Source organism: Crocodylus siamensis, chromosome 10 (genome assembly GCF_052110815.1).
Source record: "Crocodylus siamensis isolate JL-2025a chromosome 10, ASM5211081v1, whole genome shotgun sequence".
Taxonomy (NCBI): domain Eukaryota; kingdom Metazoa; phylum Chordata; order Crocodylia; family Crocodylidae; genus Crocodylus; species Crocodylus siamensis.
This window is the reverse complement of record NC_143404.1, coordinates 58679089-58700301: the sequence shown is the minus strand read 5'-3', so window position 1 is coordinate 58700301 and position 21213 is coordinate 58679089. Positions and strand designations below refer to the sequence as shown.

The following is a 21213-nucleotide window of genomic DNA, read 5'->3' as shown; positions in this document are numbered from 1 at the left end:
CATTCTTCTTCACCTTTGTACCCTGAGGAAATAGTATGAGGCACTTGTTCATCGTGGCTTCCCCTGCCAGGGAGGCTTTGTCATGGGGGAGCAGCCCTGCACCAGGGTGAGGGAGAAGGTAGAGAACAGGGCACCCAGGGAGCCCACCCACTTCTCAGTGAAGCAGCCCGAATTGTGCAGCCACAGCCACCCTTCCGCCGTGAATTTGGTAGGTCTCTGCTTATGGGGAACGGGCATGAGTTTGTCTGAGCAAGATTCGCAAAGTAAATTTTCATTCAACTGCAGAGCTAAGCTTTAGTTCCCACGTAATTCCTTAAAGTACAAACCTTCTGTTTTTATATGAGACATCTACTGTTTTCTGCCTGTTGTTACCCTATAACAATTAAACCTCTGCTTATCCTCCGCTATTTTTATACTGTGGTGCTCAGCATTTCCTATTTGTGATAAAGAGAGAAACTATAGCATGATGAACAATTTCTTGCCTGATCATTTTCTTCCAGTTCACGGCTTCTTTTTTCATTCAGCGCATTCTGGGAGTGGTGATGACCAGAACACAATTTGTAACAAATTGCAAATTTTCTTTAAGGGGAAATATGGATATATGGAACTGCCTTAAGGTTAACTAATATATCAGGTGGTTCCTTACTGATAACTATTGATTGCTGAACTATTTCTACCACTTTGGAAGTATTTTGGTGGCAGCAGCCGGGGCCGGCCCACAATTTTTTGGGGCCTCCTGATCCATTGAAAAATCAAAAATCAGTGAGCATAAACTCACTGAAATAATATTGTTGGGGCTGGGCTGCATGCATGTGGGCTACGCTGCAGGGGGCACGGGGTGGGGGTAGCATGGGGTGGGAACACCTGGGTTCCTTCCCTGGGGCCGGGCCAGGAGCGGAGCCAGGAACTGCTCCCCCGCTTGGCTGGGAAGGGGCTCCCTGCCTGCGCAGGCGGTGGGGGGGCAAGTGGGGCACAGCCCCTTGGCTCTGGAGCCACAGGTTCGGCAGGATAGGACGGGACAGCCCTGGCAACACCAACAACATTGGACTGCCTCTGAATGCCACAAATTAGGGTACACTAACCCATTAATGATGAAGGAGAAGAGAACTTGCTAACAGTAAGTCTCTCAGAAAGAAAACCTGTTGCTCTTTCCTAGAGAGCGATGACGGATTCACCTGAAGTAAAACTCTGGAAACATTCCGATTTTTTATTTTCACATCCATGTCTAGAGAATGAAATAAGCATTTATAGTCTGATCAACTTATAAACCTCACTTCTCTAGCAGAGACGACTGAAAGGTTAAATCTATTGGAAATCCCCTCTTATTACTGGAATACTCATCATGAGCCAGGTTTCATTTCAGTAAGTTCTTATACTGATTCGCAAAGCCTTTCACAAACAGGAACAAGGTAACTGGAGTTACCTTCTTTCCACTGGATGTCATCTTAGATTACCAGTATATCTCCTTGCCACTGGTGCTATTATATTTGAGTAGCTGCTGCAGTAATTGCTTGTGCTTAGTTGATTTCTGCCAGCCCTGACCTCAGGTGCGTAAAAACACATTGGAACAGATGTTGTTTCAGAATTCCTTCATGATGACAGTACCTCCACGCAAACACAAGGCCCATTTATCATGAGATGGATGTCATTCCAACACTGTGGATTAGAAGGATATGGTCATGCATCTTCATCATCACTTCTGTCGATTTTATGCTTGTGTGCCAACGCCAACGAATTTCTACCAGATGTGCAACAGTGTGGGCCTGTAGATGGGAGGGCAGGCTTAGCTCCTAGACATTTGAGTTGTTCAGAGTGGTTCATCACCAAGTTAGCTTGACAGGTTCTTATTTTTTTCCACAGAAATACAAATAAAAAGACTTGACAGGTTCTGAACCTTTGAGTATTATTTAGTGTGTGCTTAAGCCATGCTACAGTATTTCAAAAATATTATTAAATACTTAAGGAAAATCATTTTAACACACACCTATTGACTCTTCAGCTTCTACCATATGACTTGAAATAAATAAATCATTAAAGCAGTCTGATACTTCACAGCAGAGCGTGTGTATTGATGAACACCGAGTGAGTGAGTGAGTCAATTTAATTAGGGCAGCAGCGAACAGTGCTGGGTTTGACAGCTATGTGCAGAATTGCAGCACTGGCACATTGTAGAATGTACAGAGGTAAAATATCAATACATTTCAAAGGGCATTTGAAATGGGCCCCCCCGTCTTATAGGTGTGTTAGGGCTGGTAGGATAATTTTTACAGTATTCCATTCTCCAAAAAATGATCTGTCTTTCTGTAGAGCCAGAAAGGCTGCTGTTTTGATTGGGACTCTTAAGGCTACGTCCATACAACCATGGACATTTGTTGCCCAGGAACAAGAAGCAGCAGGACACCTTGTGCCTGGGGAATGCCTGTGCCATGTGCCCTCTGGTGTGCAGCAGGTTACCCCGGGTAGGGTAGAGGAGGCTGGGCCAGCACCTAGGCACCCTTACCTGAGGTCCTGGGGCTTCAGCAGCAGCGATTCTGCCGCTCAGAGGCTGGTTGGCAGCTGGAGTGTGGCTCCAGCTGGCCAGGCTCCAGTTTTGAGCTGTGCATGCTGCCCCCGTGTGCGCCACTCCACTTTTATTTTGCATGGGTTTTTTGGACCCCTGGATATCCAAGGGTCACCTCCCCCCTCCTACACCCCTGTGCTGCTCCCCTGCAGCATGAAGAACAACTGAATACATTGGAGTACCACATACTGCACAGCTATGCTCATCTGGACATGGCTTAAGATAGTAACTGCTGCACAAACGCATAGGAAGACTGAGCCCCAGGTCTGGCCTAATTTGATTAGAAAAAAATAAGCATAAAGCAAGGAGTCAAATGGAAGTCGCTGAAGTTTTTCTTACTTTTATTAATGCTTATTGTATATTGCACACAACCAACAAAGCTTACTGTGAGGCTTTTGTTGAGAAAAAAGGCTCTCATTAAAGATGTACAAAGAAAAGAGAGAGAACACAATCAATATGAAGAACGAATTTGCTACTTAAGTCTGAGTATGGAAAATAGTCTATCATGTAGGGCTTTCGAATTCCCTCAAAAGGCCAATATATACACAGTGTTATGCCTACTCACAGCAGGATGGTTTATATGAATATAAACAGATTAGTATGTTCTCTGTAAAATAACTGGCATGTATTTGCCATACAAATCCCTGGAGTGCCTGATAAATATGCAATATCAAGCACATTTCTTAAAGAAACATTGGCACTTACTCAGTGCCGCTTTGAAATAAAAATCTTTCCCCTTAGGCTAACTTTAAGAAAAAACCCTTTAGGGTTTGTTTTTACTAAACCTGCTTCTCCCTACACATACCTCTCTCGCTCGGTTTACAGTTTGTGCCTCTTGTCCTTTTTCCTACTTGTTTATTTTAGAAATGAACAATTTTACTAAAGGTTTCACTTCTTCTGTGGCTGGAATTTTCCAAACTAGAGTTTTGCAGAATGTCTTGCATATAAACTTTGTCTCATTTATTGAGCTTGTCAGGGCATATTTCCTTTGAAAGCTCAAAATGGGCTTGCAGATGCCATATTTCTCCCTCAGACAGTGCAGTATGTGATGACATTCGTTCCTGGAGAGGTTCACAAGACAAGCCATGACTCACTTTTATAGATTCTAAGGTCTTTTCTCTCAAGTGATGTACATTATAGTGTGTGTGTGTGTGTGTACTCCTTATTTTATAACAGGCATATGTCATACACATTTTTATATCGAGATGCTTCTGAAGTGCCACTACACCAAAGTCCATAGGCATATTTGTATTACAAGCTGCTCAGGGCTTCATGTAATATTCCAGAATAAAACTAACAACCTTGGGCTCCAGAAACCCCACGCTTTAGTCAGTGACCTAAAAGAGCAGCTGCAACAGCTGAGCCAGCAGAAAACTAATAAAGATGTGCAGAAGAGATTCTGACTGGGGCTTGTAGCACAGTCCTGTAGGTATCTTGCTTCTAATCCAGTCACTAGTCTTTGTAAGACATTCCTGCACTTACCAGATAGAACCTAGTCTTTCCAAGTACCATTTAAAAGAACAGTATAACCCTCTTGCTAAATTTCTACAGTTATTTTGACTATATACCATGGGAGGTTGTCCATGGTTTATTTAAAAAAAAAAAGTCTGAATATAAACCGAGTTAGAACCTTAGAGTTTGGCTTGACAGAAGCTTTGCTAATTTTCTAGTTTAGTTTCTCAGTATCTGAACCAAAGGGATTGCTGAGCTTTAGATATGTGCATGCATTGCCATTAATATTAGGATGGCTCTCTTCTTTACATCTGTATAGTGACTGCATTATTCTGTAACAGCAGATGTTTAGGTGAGCAGCTTCCTATCTGCAGTCAATCTTTATATCTGATATGATCCTACAGTGCTTAGAATAAAATACTAATTATAGCCTTAGTGCTTGCAATCTGTTATATGCTAAAAATATGCTGTCTTACATTCTCTCCTCCACAGGTGCTACTTAGTTTGGAAAATAAATGGTGGATTTTTTAAACCCATAGCGTGAATGGCAAGAAGGGTTGAGACTTCTCACCTGTGAAATCCAGTGGCTTTTAATTAAAAAAATCATGGTGTTTCAGAAATTAACGATGTGATTAATAATGAATCAAAATCTGTTCTATACTCACATAATTATGAAGAAATAGATTTTTTTTATAAAGAGTAGAAATGGTAAGAGTAATGAACAACAGACTTCTGTATTAGACCAATGGCAATTGGGGTATATTTAAAAAGCTGTAATCTAGGAGTTCTCTAATTTGAATGCTTCAGTTTGAATCAGGGCCCTACAGAGAGGAAGCATGAGCTAAAATAATGTGGATGTGCGTATGGAAATTATTTTTTTCTTTTTAAATGGGGAACCTTCTGAAGTGACTGAATGAATCTGTTATTTGGAGAACTCTTCTGCAGTGTACAGCATCTGCTGAAGAATAATAAAAGGGGCTGGACAGAGGGGTAGAATGGAGAAAAATGTGTAAAAGTGCATAACTAGAACATGAATACATTTCTGTTGGCAAGATATGGTGATAAAAAAATATGACCTTGTGATTGGTATGCATGGGAGAAAAGCAGCGAGGCAGAATACTCATTAGATTTAGTATCTCCAGTGGAAACAAAAGTTGCCTGAGTGTGTGGTATGCTATACATATATTGCTTTTTTCCCCATTAGACCAGGGTAGGTATTTTGGAAAAATGTTGTGTGACACTTTGTAGCACGTTCAGGGTGCTGCTATCCCAACACTAAGCTCTCTCCTACTCCCAACCCCACATCACCTGCAGTGTCTCCCTGCAGTGCCTTTGATGCTATTCTGTGTTGTTAAGGGAGGCCAGCTGCTTCACAAAAAATAAATAGCATCTCTCCTTGGAGTAAATGTTGCCTGCAAGCCCTACTTCTGTGGGAGCCACCCAACTCCAGCTCCCCTGGGTGGCTGTGGTGCCTGCCCCCAGCAGCCCTCGTCTCCCAGAAGCTCCTCTCTCTGCTGTAGACTGGGGCTACCCAGTCACAATCAGAGACTACACTTACATCCCCAAGACCCATCTCCTTCCCATCATATGACTGGGTATTCTGCATCCAGGGACCAGGTGCAGCTAATTGCTTCATTAGATACCTGTCCTTATTAGTCCCTGGCCCAGTCCACCTGGGCTGTTGCGCCTTCCTGTCCTTCCTGGTCTCAAGTCTCTCACCTTCTCAGGGCTTTCTAGTAACAGGGTGCCCTGTTATACACTTAGGGCACTGACAGACACACAGGCCCCCATGTTAACTCATTGTGCTTTGTGTAAAGTGCCATGAGTTAGGGCGGCCGCCCCTGACCCAACAGACATTCTCCTGTTAGGTTGGGGGAGGGGATCAACCTCCACTTCAGAGACCAATGGGTGGAGAAGCTTCCTGCAGCCTCTCTTCCCTACCTCTGCCCCACTCCCAGCTCTGGTGCTGTCTGTAGTAAGGAAGGAGGAAGAAAAGTGAGGGTTTGCCCAATGTGAACTTGAGGGGAAGGGGGTCCATGACGCAGGGTGGGGAGGGGGCGGGCTCCAATCCACTAGCACCACCCCCCCCCAGGCTGGGAAAGCCCCAACTTGTAGCTTGTTTCCCCTTCCCTTCTACCTCCTTCCTTCCTGCAGACAGGACTGGGGGCAAACAGGTTATATCAGGCCAGCCCTGCTAGGGCTTGACCCTAGGGAACACTAGTTCCTAAGGTGCTCCAAGTGGACTCCACTTAGTGGAGCATCTTCTCTGATCCCTCATTAGATGAGGGTGAATTTGTTGTGTAATCAGCCACTTTTAAAGCACTCTGCAGCCTTGCATGAGTATCATAGTATGGCTGTAGAGTGCTTTCAGGGGGCCAATTGCATGACAAATGTAACTTCTATCTGTGCCCTTATTCCGGTTTGCTGATGATAATAGGTAGCCCAGATGTTGGGCTGAGATTTTAAGTGATGTAGCTAGACTATAGGGGCACCTTTTACATGTGCCTGGTGCCTGCTCTGATGTGTGCTAACTGGCACATGTTAAAGTAGACTCGATTTAATGGAGTCTGCTGGAGCATGGCACCTACAGCATTTCATGTATTCAGCTTCCCTGCACTTCAAAACAGTGGCAGGGGTGCTTTAACTAAAGCTTGTCAAACAAGCTCCTCCCATGAGCTGCTTTAATTAAAGCGCCCCCGCCCCCAGAGCACATGTAAGGACTTCTTTTTCTGTTCCTGTTTCGGTCCATACTACCTATATTAATATATTACATGAGCATATTCCAATGGTATATTAAGTGACCTAACTAATGTCTGTGGTTCATTCTCTTGCTCACCTGTTCCACAGGGTAAGAGCTGTGCATTGAGTATCATGCTTTATTTAGATTGTTTTATTTTAAATCCTGCTGTCTTTTGTTAGAAAAGGCAAGGTTAAAGATGTATACTTTGCACATGGCATTGAAAGTGGTGAGGTTTGTGATTTGCTCCAGTGAAAAGCCAACTTCAAGCACCCAAGGCTGAAAATTTGGTCCAGCAGGGTTTTTCTCTTCATTACTTGTGGTATTGACAAGTAAAAATAGTTTCAGTGTAATTATGGATTTCTCAGCCTTGGCAGCGTTACTCCAACAGCTTTGCTGCTACAGACCAAGTGGTACTTGGCAACCTCTGCCAGGATACCAGCTGGAAGGACTGGCACTTCAGTAGGGTTATAGCAGGTAAAGAAGACAGCACTGGCAAGGTGCATTTTAGCCTGCAAACCCTGTATATTAGGTAATACTGGAGACTAAAGGAAACCACACTAAAAAGGGATAATATAAATCTGGGTGTCACTTTTTAATATGCAATCCACCTTTCCCTTAGGCTTAGTGTTCAGGTTAAAAAGATTTGAGTGCATTTTAGATTTTACATCTGCACCATGAATTTCTCCCCTTTTTGGAGAACCTCCTTTTAATCGTAAATGTTGATGACATCTTGATTGGGTAGATTAGGTTGTACGGCTGATGGGAGGGAGGAGTTTCTGGCTGCTGCCTCTAGCATTTCTTGCCTTCACTTTCTCCTAACTGATCCCACCTTTCCCCTTCTGGGAACACTCCTTTCTCTTCAGCCCAGCCTTCATGTTGCACTTGTAGCTCCTCACTACTTCCCAAAGTCTCCAACTGGCTAGAAATTGGTGGAGGGAATAGGACCAGGATCAGATAATCAAATTGCCTAAGCTCAGCACAAAAACACAATGAGCCACTGCCTTTGGGGGTGCAGTGTGGTAATATTACAAGTAATAATGGCCTGAAATAACCTAACTGTATTGATCTACCAGTTTATATAGCAAGGCTCCTTTTTAAGGAAGCTTTTAAAAGAGAAGATGTTACTGAATACATGAAGTTTAGTGAGTTCTTTTTTTCCCTTTTTGTCTTATCTGCACTGTACAATTTTAGTGTCTGGTTTGGTTTCCATTGAATAGGGCTGGAAAAACCTTTGTTAGTGCAAAGGGCAGGACTAAACCTTTGGTTATCACTGTAATTTATGAGTTTGCTGGTCATTGCCTTCTGTTTGTATTGATTATGTATTTAATGAACTGCCAGGGGTGCTGAGACATAAACATGGATGTCAGGACAGAGGGGCCTCTTAAATCCCAAGAGCGTAATTAAAAATCATAAATAAATAAACAGCACACTCTTAAAAAGCAAATGCCCAAAAAGCTACCGCCAAGACACCTACTCCCATTTCATCCAGCTTTCCCAGAATTAAAGTCAACTTAATAACCCACTTGACCTTTATAGCCATGGTAAGGGTGTTCCCATGTGTACAATTAAGTCGGAGTAGATAAAGAGAAATATTAATAAAGCTGTAGATATCAAAGGTGTTGGACAGTACTTACAGACTTTTGATGATGCATTACGGTTGATTTATGAAGCTGTTAAAAGTCAGCCTTTGCCAAGTACACACTCTGTTGTCCAAGTTTGTAAAACCTGTGGCCTCATTGAAGTCAGGGTGACAAAAGACATAAGGACTATTATCTGTGCTCATGTCATTTTAGTTTTGTATGTTTGCATATTGTTTTGTGTGATGGCACTGTTTGAATATCTCGGTTGACTAAGAAAACATTAAAAAATGTAAGTTTTAAATTTAAATGTGTGAATTATACTTGAAGAATTCATAATACTGTGTTTTAACTTGAAAAGAACAGTTCAATGTTTATAATAAGGGATACTGGGTTTCCGTGACTTTTAAAAATTGCAGATTCTTTTATTAAACCCCCCTAAATCCATGAATAAAATGAAAGGCCCCTCACTCTTCCTCCACTACCACCACAAACCCCTGGTCCTCCCACAGTCCCCTGGCCCTGCTTGTGCCCCTCACCACCCCCTGCCCCACCCAACCCTGCCAGAGTGGGGCCCCAGCTGCCACAGCTATGGGGCCAGGGGTCTACAGCCCCCTGCCCCAAGCAGAAGGCAGCCGCTGCTACCACAAAGCACGGCATGGAGCCTGGCTCCCCCTCCCTCCCCCCAGCTGCCTGCCTACTGTGGGCTCAGGTGGGGGGATGGCTCCCCTCTGCTGCATGCACTCCTGGGAGGGCAAGGGGGACCCATGCCCCCCAGATCTGTGCGCAGGCTGGGGGAGGGCACAGGCTACCAGCTGCAGACTCAGGCTCCCACCTTGCTGCCTTGACCTGGGGCCTCTGAGCCCAGCAGGTGTGACCCACCACTGCAGGGCAGAGTAGGGCCATGCAAGAAAGCTGCTTACCACTGCGAACCTGCGCTGCCCTGGCGATGTGTTGTCTGAGCGTATGGCAGCAGCAGGGGCGGTGGCATGGGGTTGTGCACTTCAGTGCTGCCGCATTGGGGTGGGCTTCCAGATCCGGTCTGCCAAGCACTTCCTTCTGGCCCACGGAGCCCCTTCAAAACCCACGTAATGGCGGCTGACTCTCTAAAAGCCTCCAGCGGCAGCCGGTGGCACCAGCTGCTGGCTGCAGCACCTCAGGCTATTTACTTGGGTTGTGGTTGCGAGGCAACAAACCCGGATCTCTCAGGCCGTGCAGGGTCGGGCTGGGCCAGCACTGGGGAGGGGAAGCAACAGCTGGGGTGCAGCTCCGGCCCAGTCAGCACCAGGGAGGAGAGGACGCAGTACAGCCGTGTGCCGCTCAGGACTGGATGAGCCCAGCCGGAGTGGCAGGGGCTCAGCTGCACTCTCCCCTTGCCTGCACTGGTCAGTCCTGAGCAGCACACGGCTCCGCCACCACTTCTGCTGACCAGTGCAGACCCAGCCGGGCCTGTCCCATCCCCAGCAGCACGTGGGAAGCCAGCTTCAGCCACCTGCTGCTCCAGATGGGATGGGCCCAGCCAGGTCTGCACCAGCCAGCAGAAGTGATGGCAGAGCTGTGTACCACTCGGGACTGACCAGTGCAGGCGAGGGAAAGTGCAGCTGAGTCTCTGCCGCTCCGGCTGGGCTTGTCCCATCCTGAGCAGCACATGGCTCCGCTGCTGCTTCTGCTGGCCGAAGCAGACCCAGCCAAGCTCCTCCCGTCCCCAGCAGCACACGAGGAGCCAACTTGAGCTGCGTGCCGCTTTTCCTGGCCAGTGCAGACCTGCCCAGGTCCATCCCATCCGGAGCAGCATGCAGCTGAAGCCAGCTTCCCATGTCACAACCCCTTGCTACCTGGTAAATTGTGCCTGTGCCGCATGGCCCACAGGGCAGAACTCTCGGGGCCCCAGGAGCAGGCCATGTACTGTGAGGGTGGGCCCTGGTGTTGGGCAGTGTTTCCCAGTCAGGGATCATGTGATGAGAGCAGGGGATTCTGGGACCGATACGGCGAGCGCGGCAGTTTGGTGTTGGGTGGGTGAGTCTTATGACACAGACCATATGGCAGGGTGTAACTTGGTTCCAAGGCCACCTCTCCAAAAGGTGTACTTCCAGGAGCAAGGGGAGGGACTTCCGGTGGCAAAGGTCAGGGGTCAGGGGGTGGGACATCCAGTCCCAAGATGGCAACCAGGGGATGGGGCAACTGAAGGGATGGGGCTACCCATGCGTCCCTTGACAGCTCGCCAAAACTCATCAAGCGGCCCTCCGTCTGAAATACTTGCCCGCCACTGGGCCACGTGCACAGGAGATGCCTCACCAGGGCAGCCCAGAGCTCACAATGGCAAGGAGATCCCTGCTGTGTCCTGCAGCATCCGGTCACACACAGCCCTGCTGGGCTTCAGAGGGCCTGGGGAAGGGCAGCAGGGTGGGAGCCTGAGCTTGCAACAGGCAACCTGTGCATGCCCCTGCCCCCACTCCCACCCCCACCCCACACACAGACCTGGGGGGGCACAGGTCCCCCCTGCCTCCCTCAGGAATGCGCACAGTGGTGGAGAGTTGGTCCCACCGCATTGCCCCCCCCCCCCCCAACAAGCTGCTCATGGCCCCATCCTGCTCCCTACTGGGGTCCTGCAGCTGTGCGTTGCGGCCCTGGGCCCCAGGCCCCACGCACTGCCTGGCTGGGCAGCAGCCCCAGCCCTGACCAACTCCCTCCCTCCCTCCCTCCCTTACTATAGGGGCCTCAATCTCACCCCACTCCACTTACCTGTGGGAGCTGCTCTCCAGGGGGCCTGAGGCCATGTGCATATACATGCAAATGGCACCTGTTGCCTCACCACCCTTCTCCCACTCTGCCAGCCTGCAAAGAGCTCTTTGCAAAATTGGAAAATCCACAGCTTTCTCTGGTAAAATGAGAAATCTGTGGCTTTCTCCATTTTCCCACGGGGAAACAGAAAACCCAGATCCCTGCTTATAACAGAAGAGCTGCTGCCCAGCTATTCAAGTCATTTGGCATATATTTGTAGAGCTGTAGGTCAGGGAGAGGACTTCTGATGCCCTTCTATAACAGATGTAGCAGTACAATGCTTTATTTTAGTTACCAACATCAATTTCATATGCAGTATTATTATGCCCCCAGGAAAAGCCAACTTAGGTGCCAACCTCAGACTTTATGGGACTGGGTAGGCAAAAGTGAGTGCAAGATACTGCAATCTTTAAATTCTATAAAATGAATCAACATCTTATAAAAACAGATGTGAACAACATGCAAGACTGTCTTAAATGCGATACCTTTCGAGTTGTAAAAACTACTCAGGGTGGTTAGTATCTTACTTTATTATGCCACTAAATATAATCAACCGAGCATTTTGTAAGCATTGCCTCAGACCAGTATAAATGGAGCTTGTATGCTGCTGTTGATAATTTTTGACCAGGTGGTGGAATGCAAGGTAAACATCAAGATAAATGGGCTGTTCCAGGCTGATAGGTGCCTGAGGGTATCCCATATGCAGAAAAATCTTGGAAACCTAGATGCTATAGAAGGAAAATTACCTTGATTCGTTACTAGGCATGTACTCGTAGCTGTTTTAGCATAGCATTTTAATTGTTTCTTTCCAGTAAATTGATCCAAATAATTCTAATAAACTCAAGCTCCTAATTCACCTTAGTTCAGCTGCATTGAAATCACTGGAGCGGTGCTAATGAACTTTCTTGTCCAAGTCTGTTTGTCATAACTTACATAGGGACAAGATTGGGACCAGCTCATTTGGAACCAAAATAATGAATGTTCCAGGGCACTGAAGAGAGAAATAATCAAGGAAAAAAAAGAGAGGTGAAATATAAGCTGTAAGCCTCCTGAAAAGGATGAAGTATGAAACACTTCTTTTTTTTTTTTTTAATTTGATGCAAGTATGTACATAGGTTATATTAATCTATATAGTTATGGTATGATATAAGTAATATATAGGTATATGGGATATAGAGATGTTATATTTATTTTGGTTTCAAAAAGATTAGAATTATTCCTTTCTTGAAGTGTATGAAGATTCTTGGGGATGTGGGAGAGAGTACTGTAGTTCCAATAGTTACAGCACTTAAATCTAATAGGTGACTGTCAGCTGTGCCACTCCTTGGATCTGCCCTAAAGTGGAAAGATTATCAAGGCTCTCAGCAGCAAGGGGTCTGCTTCCTCTACACTTAAAATTGTTCCATTGGACTTGTCAACCAAACTGCAAGTGAGAGTTCACATAACAAAAATATAGTGGGCCAAGATTTTTCAGAAAGTTAGGAAGAAAAGAAGCATGAATTACAGGAGAGATGTACTTGAGATCTAAAATAAGAATGAAATGTGTTTGCAAAGGTCTGTGAAAGCCCTTGAGATTTCTTTGATCTTTAAAGTTGATCACAAGGTAAAAAAAAAAAAAGATGCACATCAGTGTATAATTTTCATTAGCTGCTGTTACCAGCAGCAGTTTTTAGGATACTTGATGAAGGTGAGCACGTGACACTTGAGTATCAAAGCATCCTCAAGGCATTTGGTTGTCAGGCAAAAACTCATGTAGGTATGCAAATTTCAGTAAGTTATCACCATTCCCTCTTATCAGCAGTGCAACAGACAAATCTGCATGATGTTTAAGTTTAATAAACTTTTTATAGTCTCTTAAGAGCTGTTCAAATGGAGATGCCAATTACAGACTAGCAGTAAAGAAGTTCAATGAGAGAGAATACAGTGATTCTTTTTTCCAGCGCTTAAGCCCCAAGCTATAATTTGTCTTGTTTTTCTCAACTGTAGTTCTTTGTTCATGGAGTTAATAGCTTCCCTGAACCTTAGTGGATCAAGGCTGATATGCTGCTTACTGATCGGTATTACAATAGCCTCTACTACCCATCTTCAGCTTGAATGCATTGGGGTTCTTTTTATTGTTTCAAGGTGGACTGGTCTGGAGTTAAGATATAAGGTATGATAGGCTTCCAGCCCCTGGAATCATGATGTCAGCTCAGATTTCATATTAACGAGAGAGTTGATTATACTTTTGATTATGAAAAAAACCTTGAAACCATGACCAAATTGTCATTGATATAGTGATGCCTGAGTGTGCAGACATCTTGGGAGGAGTGAACTTGCCCATGAAGCTCAAGGGGCTGTTGACCCAAGACCATTGCTCTGAGAGGGAAATCTCCTGCAACCAGTAAAGGACTCTGGGTATATCTAACTACTTCCCTGGTACTCCTAGGGGTACTAAAACCAAGCATACTCCATGCTCCCCAAACTTGGAAATGGGCAGTGAAGGCACGCTGGGAGCACTCATAAGCAGGCAGAAGCAGAGATCTTGGGAGCAGTGTCAAGGGATGCCCTAATTTTACCACCTCATTTCTGGGTTTGGCACACGTGGAGTAGGAGCAGGTGTGTGGCAGGAAGAAAAGACTACATGTGGTCCTGCGCCATAGCATGCAAGCTACTGAAGTAATGAATGCTGAACAGTACTCTGGTGTCTTTTACCCTTACCCTCCAGGGCAGAGGGGTCAGTCTGTCAGTGTGCTTGGCTCAGAATTGTCTTAATCCAGCTCTGCATAAAATATTTATTCTCTGCTGTTCCCATTATTTAGACATCTGATATTCTATGAAGCACAAATACTTGTGATTTGAAAAATAATTCCTATTAAGCAATGCCAAGACTCTTCCTATGCTAGGATATAAAGGTGGCAGTGTTAACACATATTCATAACACACATTTTGTTTGCAAACTTGAGTGTAGACTAGGCAGACACTTTGGGAAGGAGCATAGCCTAAAGAATAGAGCAAGAGATTGGGCCTCTGTGCTGACACCTATGGGTATATTTTCAAAAGGACGTTCTCCTTTCTAGGAAAACCTTTTGCAACTGCATATCTGGATACGTATGATACTAACTGTACATCTGAGGATACATATCCAAACTAAGTAATCTGGAAGTTCAGGCATTCAGATTTGTGACCATGTTGCATTTTGCATCTGCAAAACTGTGGGCACCCACTGCGCCTGCAAAAGGGTAGCTGAGGCCCAGCTGTCTAAACACAGATCTCATTAAAACCAAGGGGCTCATATGAAATGACAGGAAAAGGCATTTACATTCACTTCATATCATATCTTGTGAAAACTTGAATATTTCATTTTGAAAATATCCAAACAAAATTGTTCAACTTTTCAGGCTGTTAGTTTAATTTTCTTTAATGAGCAATTTGGGAAGAGCAAAACACGTTCATAAAATATTTTTACTGAATCCATATATTTTTGTTTAAAAAGTCTTTGGATAGGTAATTTTGTCTAGCTCTAATGATATCACATCGTCTTACAATGAATCTTTTTCAAGGTGTGCTGAACATAAGGGCACTGTACAGTTGTCTGCTTAAACTTGGAAAGAAGATGAGAGATCCACTCCTCATTTTTACCAGCTTCCTAACCCATGGCTCAAATACAGATGGACTTTAAAATAGGTTTAACTTTATTGTGACAAACTATTACTGTCCACAAACTTAATTCTTCATTTTCCACAGTTGTTGCCATTTAAAATGTCAGTCATTGCCTGCCAGTAGGTGACAAACTTCTTTAAAATTCAAAGACCTACTAACATAAGCACCATGTAAAAACAGACATTCCAGACAGGTGATACCTGATATAATTTATTGTGCTTTTGATTCAATCAGCCTGAGATTGGGACACTATTTGCATATCTTTTTCTTTCTCTCTGTCTCGCATGCGTACACCAGCACATTTTGCAGAAATCAAACATGTAATGTTATGCCCAAGATAGGTTTGTGGGGTTTTTTTGTTTTTTTTAATTAAAATTGCTCTAAGCGTTTTACAGGGTTTTTTAATCATAACATTGGGACTCATTCTTGAATACATTCTCATTTAGCAAGAGAGCAGGAGACATGGTAGTTTAGTGAAATGCATACTTTTCTGTTCATATAAGCACTTTTTTCTTGGCAAGATATGCTAGGCAAATGAAGTTACTTGGGATTACAGTGGTGTAAGTAGAAACAGTGGAAAGGAAGCTCATCATTTTTCCTTTTGTGTACCTTAGAGATATGCAAGCCAGAAGTCTTGTAAGAAAGTAGTGAATCCAGCTTGGAATTACATACATCAGGAGCTTTATTGATAAAACATTTGCCTAAACTCACCAAGGATGATTTTGCATCCTTTCAGTCCAGTATTTTTCAAGCTGGGATATGCATACCCCCGGGGAGTCTATGATGAATGTCTAAAAGGTTTGCTACAGGAATGTGAAAGCAGAGGAAGGGAAAAGGCAAATATTAATGAAAGAAAAGAAAGGAAGAGAAAAAATAGAGAACAGCTGTACAATATCTCTTGCGTTGGGCTGGTACAGTTTGAGTGTAGTGAATTGGTAGCCTTTTCAGGCTGCAGGCTGGAATGACCCAAGGCAGGTCATAAACAGGTAAATTCTAGGACCTGACTATTGCCACTGTGACGTGGGAAAGCAACCACTGCTGCCACTTCTCCCCAGAGTGATGCAGGGGAAGTGCCCACTGCTGAATGCCACTGAAGCCTCACGTCTACGAGCCAGATCCAGTGGCTCCATGGGCTGGATCCAGCCTGGAGGCCAGAGGTTGCTGACCTCTGTCCTTTGTAAAGTTTATAGAGCTTCACAGCTCATTACTGTGATCAAGCAAAGAAGTGGAAGAGTCAAGCTACCTGAACAAAAAAACCCCAAAATGTAGGTCCAGATACTAGACAGATGCAATTAAATGCTTTTCAGAACTCCTCCTTGTCCAGGTGGGCCTAGTGTCTGTTTGAAAAATCTAACCTAGCATCTACCAGGCTTCACAGGTAATGCAACGACTTTTGCAGTAATAAAAATACGGATCCTGCTTCCACTGAAGTTGGTGACAAATCTTTTATTTATTTTTTTTCAGTAGTGCAAGATCACTAATGTAGTTTTCAAGTAACAGCTGAAATCATAAATAAAGTCTATTCCAAGCCAGGATAGGCAGCTGTGGTACAAAATAAAATTTTGAAATCAGCAAAATTATGTAAAAAAGGACCAATCAGTCTCAATTTGTTTTTTGCCAAATATAGTTTCAGCAGATGATGATCCCTCTAATGATGATGAGTTACATTTAAAAAAAAAAAAAAGACAAATGAGGAGGAGGCTGCTTGTGAATCTAGAGAAAATGACATGGAGCAGAGTGTTGTTTTTTTTCTCTCAAAGGAAAAGAGAAATTATGACTACAAATAACTCAGAGTGACAATGTTGACTAACAAAAGGGCTCACTTGGAGCCTGTAATATGCTCCATGCATTAAGAAAACAAAGTTAGATATAAATCACCCAAATGGGTAATTATGTAACAAAAAGAAAATAAAAGGTTAGAACTAAGATAATTGCATGAAGGACCAGGATACAAGTCAAGTCAGGGTCTATAGCTGACTGGTGTCAACAAAAAAAAAATGCATAGTGTAAGTAAAAATTCAGGACATCCCACACAGAAAGTGACTGAAGAGTTATTTGTAGTGTTTAGACAGTTCTACAATCAGACTGAAACTTCTTACAGCATATCTGCATGAACATCTTAATTTACCTTGTCTTTATGCATTCTTCTTTTACAACAAAGATGGAAGGGAAGGAGAGAGGGGGCGTGAGAGAGCAAGAGAGAGGAATGAACAATATCGGAGATTCCCTAATGGTAGCGGTGGTTCTTATTAGCCTGGGAATAATATAATCAGAGAATGTATTATCTTTTTCTGAAAAAATCTTAGTGATCAGTTCTCATTAACAAAGTGCAAAGTTCCGAGAGCCTGTATACTTGGTCCAGCTTCATAATTCCAATTTCATGAAAACAGAAGCAAAACATTCCCCAGTAGACATATGGCCCGCTCAAAGTTCAGCAGTTACATCAGTGGCCTTAGAAAAGCTGTAAATTAGACTTGAAGCTGAATCTGACCTACTGTATTAGATCTTTAGAAAGACAATATGCCAGCAGTTCATCCAAATTTAATCTTAGTTTCCGAAAGTATGTCTGAAAGTATAATCAAAAGGATTGTGAATTAGTAAGCCCAAAAATTCCAAATATAGCTTATTGGCCAGTTGTTCAAAAATGTCTGATCTGTAATGATACTGTTACATTTTTTTTATGGTAATTGCACACTGTCATCTACTAAAAGCTGTGTAATTGCTAAAAAGTTTTGTGGGTCTTGAAGGCAGTTGTACAAGAAAACAGTTTATAAGATTGTGATGATTTTGTATGTACTTGCCTCCCTAAAGTTTCCTAAATTTGGTCCTTGAATTCCAAACTAAAATATGTGAACTTTCAAATAAGGCAAAATGTCCATTTATATTGCTACAGAACCGGGGGTATGTTGTAGTGTTTGGGATGGAGGGAGAGTGGTCCGATTAGCTTTAACAGTCCTAATGCACATGGGTTGACTGCTTGAATAAATAATAAGCCATAGCCTTCCTCTGCATCAGGAAAACGGAATACTCCAGTTATAGTATAACTGAATACTCCAGAATAATCTGGTTATTTAAGCTTTATCTCGCAGCAGGAAAATGAGATGTCAGTAGCTAACACACAGCCCCCTAGAGGTGTAGGTGGGTTGAAAATAATAGGACTTGAGATTTCATATAAGGAAAGCTAAAGCTGTCTAACTCATCACCACCTGTGGCTAACAGAAAGGATAAAGGGACAACTCCCAAGAGTAAATAAGGGTCACAGTTTCACTGGTGCAACATCTTGTGGACTGAGGTCCTTCCTCAATCCATAAAGACTTCAAGTGTCTCCTGTTGTAGCAGATAGAAGGGCAGAAGGATTCAAAAGTGAGCTGGGAGCTATCAGTGGGCTGAGGAGTCTAACCCGAGGTATTGGTTACAATGGGGGGAAACTAGAGAAACTGCTGGCGGGTGTCTAGAGTCCCTGCACTCTCTAAAAATTAAATAAAAATAAGGAGCACTATTTTAATCCATTCATGCACCCCTCTCTTACCTTTTATGCCATGTTTATTTCTAATCATTGTGATTCTTCATATTGGAAGAGTGTGGAGAAGTACTCTTACTAAATTTAATACTTGTTTAAATAAGTAAGAGCAGCCACTGCTGTCTTCTCTATTGCACTCATTCCAACTACCCTGTCTTAATTTCTCTCAATTTGCAGTTATGTGCCACCTAGTGACAAAGCAAGAAATTGTATCTCATCTTCAGTCCTGTTAAACAATATCCATTCAAATCTTGCCCTGCTGTTCAGTATTCATGTATCTGAAATATCCAAATGTCAAAATAATGATCAGAATTTGCACCCATCTACACTGTGTTGAAAAGCTGCAAGAAAAAATTAGATTAGGTGAGTACAGGAATTTTTTCTAGTTTTTTATTAAATCATTGCAAATGCTAGCTAGCCTACAAATGGCTCTTACGAAGGCAGTTTGCAAAGGAAAATATATCACTTTCACCAACGAAATGTTCTATTTTTCCCTTCATAAGGCTATTGGACTAGCAACGGCTCATTAAATTTACATTCCTTGTATAGATTTGCAGATGCACCTCTGAGTCATATTAATCATTTTAATACTCAAATTACATATATATTAATCTTGCTTGTGTGCTTCTGCTTCATCACAGTAATAATGTTTTACATGTTAATTTTTTGCCTAGATTTCTAGAAAAGATTTATTGCTGGTTTGTTAACCAACTAAATGAACTGTCATTTTTTATCAATGTTCTGCACTTGGTGTACCTTTTGCTCTGGCTACAGGCTTTCCCAACATCCTTGTTGTTTGGTTATTACTAACAATTTATGGAGTAACTTATATTTATTATTATACGTTTTTGTCAAAATGTACATTTGGTTAATTCTAGTTTTTACCATACAAACTAGAATTATAGTAATAGAAAGATGGGGTTGGATGAAGGTTTTTACAGCATAAGAATATTTGCAATTAAGTTAAAATGTTAGTGTGTTTAATCTTTATTTGTGGTCTAAAGGGGCTAATGCATTTTATGTCACTCTGCTTGATTAGTGCTGCAGTGTGAAATGCTTTTCTCCTTCATTCTTGTGGGCTGTTTCTGTTTCCCATTATAGTGATTCCTCAAGACATACAAGCAGATTTTCCCTAATATACTTGCATTTTTACAGACAGCACAACTTCACGCTAAATGACAACTCTGGAGCCACTGACCACAAAGTTATGTTTAGTGAAATGATCTTACAATTCACAATCTAAAACACATGCAAAACATGGGATCAAGAAGCTCAGCAGTTAGAAGGAAACATATAAATAAAATAATGTAAGATCTAAAGGCATTCTGACTTGCCAAACTTCTGATTTAGTATTTGCTCGCTCAGCCCAAGTGTAAACTCTTTGCAGGCCTGATTCTAATTTTTGATACTGGCATAAATCTGAACTAATGACACTGATTTCACGGAAGCTATGCTTGTGTAAAAGGGGTATAAGTGAGATCAACATCACACTGTAATATTAGTTCTTAGTGGCAAGACTTTAAAAGAGTGTAAGAGAAGTGAAGATGCAGAAAAGGACAACCAGCACAGTTAAGGTTGCAGGCTATAAGTATGATGAGTAAAGAAAAAGGTTAGCTAGCCCAAGAAGAAGAGTTGGAGGGAATTGACTGGGGCATTTAAAAATGTGAAGGTCAAGCCTTCCTTTATATTCTCCTACATAATGTAAGAAGCCAGCAACGTTCTGGGCTTTCAAAAAACAATACATTTGGGAACTTCCATCTCCCTAAGTAGCTGCTCTTCTTTTCCTCAGCTGCCCTTAGGAGCTGGCCCCAGGATGCTCGATGTACTCCCCTGGCTTCTGATATGTTCTCTGTACTGATGTAGAGGAAGAGGACAAATCTACCTGAGGTACTTGAATAGCCCCATCCTCTTACTGCCAGAACACCTTGCAGTTTTTAATGGATTTATCTTCACAAAATTCCAATGAAACAGGGTGTTGCACAGAGACTGTAGGGCAGATTTTTAAAGGTATTTTAGGTGCTTATCAATATGGATAGGCAACTAGTGGGATCTTCAAAATTGAATGTATGCCTAATTCACACTTCCTTCCCTGCCTTTCCATGCCCCTCCTACCCTCCAGTACTTGGCATATTTCTTGTCGGCTACTTTAATCTCCTTCATGGCATCCTCACAGCTCATTTTGCCCCTGTCCACTTCATGTCGATTTTACTGCTAAAATGGCTGGTTTTTGCTCCTTTTGAATTCCCTTCTTGGCTTCTCACATTCAAGCATCTCATCCTCATTTTCAAATCCTGGCAAAATACTGCTTCACCTACCTGAATTTCCTGTCTCATCTCTTTTGTTTCCCCATCTCTTGTCGCCTACATGCTGTTTCCAAGTCTCTGACACTGTGGCTGTAGTTTATCATTATTTAACTAAATGATTTATGTAATTAGTAATGTTGCAGCTATTTGAGCTACAATAAAATAATGACAACCAGATGGCATATAGCAAAGCATAGTGTTAGAACTGATGTCTGATGTTCAGGGATCCTGGTTTTCTCTAACAAAAGATTGCAAATTCTCTGATTAAAACCCCCAAAATATGCAATTCAAATGAAACACTGCTATATATAGCAGTATATATATACACGTGTCAGGTGAACAGTGTTTTATTGATACATATCTACAATTTTAAAGCAATTTGGAAGCCTACCAGTGCCTCAATCACTATAATAAAATAAATTCTAAATACCTACAAATTTTGACTTTTGATTTTGGGGTTTTCATTATGGAAAATCAGAGCTCCCCATGCACCCTTTGATCACCAGGATGCAGGTACAGGCCCTTCACTCCCCACCCACAACCCCCAGCATCCCCCCAGCCCTGCCAGAGTGGGTCCCCAGCTGTCTGGGCTATGGGGCCAGGGACCCAGGTCCACAGCTTGCTGCCCCCCACAGCAG

At 43.0% G+C, this 21213-nt stretch overlaps 1 protein-coding gene across 3 annotated transcripts in view; it reads left to right on the top strand.

The window, feature by feature from the left end:
* Positions 1 to 21213, top strand: part of SULF2 (sulfatase 2) — a 243991-nt gene that overhangs the window by 127408 nt on the left and 95370 nt on the right. Inside the window, exons 1-2 of one of the 3 annotated variants that reach the window (XM_090064401.1) lie at positions 18620 to 18635; positions 20062 to 20159. The exons of 1 other annotated variant lie outside the window; for it this stretch is intronic. The gene's annotated coding sequence lies outside the window, so the exon portion shown is untranslated. Of the gene's footprint in view, positions 1 to 18619; positions 18636 to 20061; positions 20160 to 21213 lie in introns of those variants that run through there. One more of the 3 variants, XM_090064400.1, reaches the window with a different exon arrangement.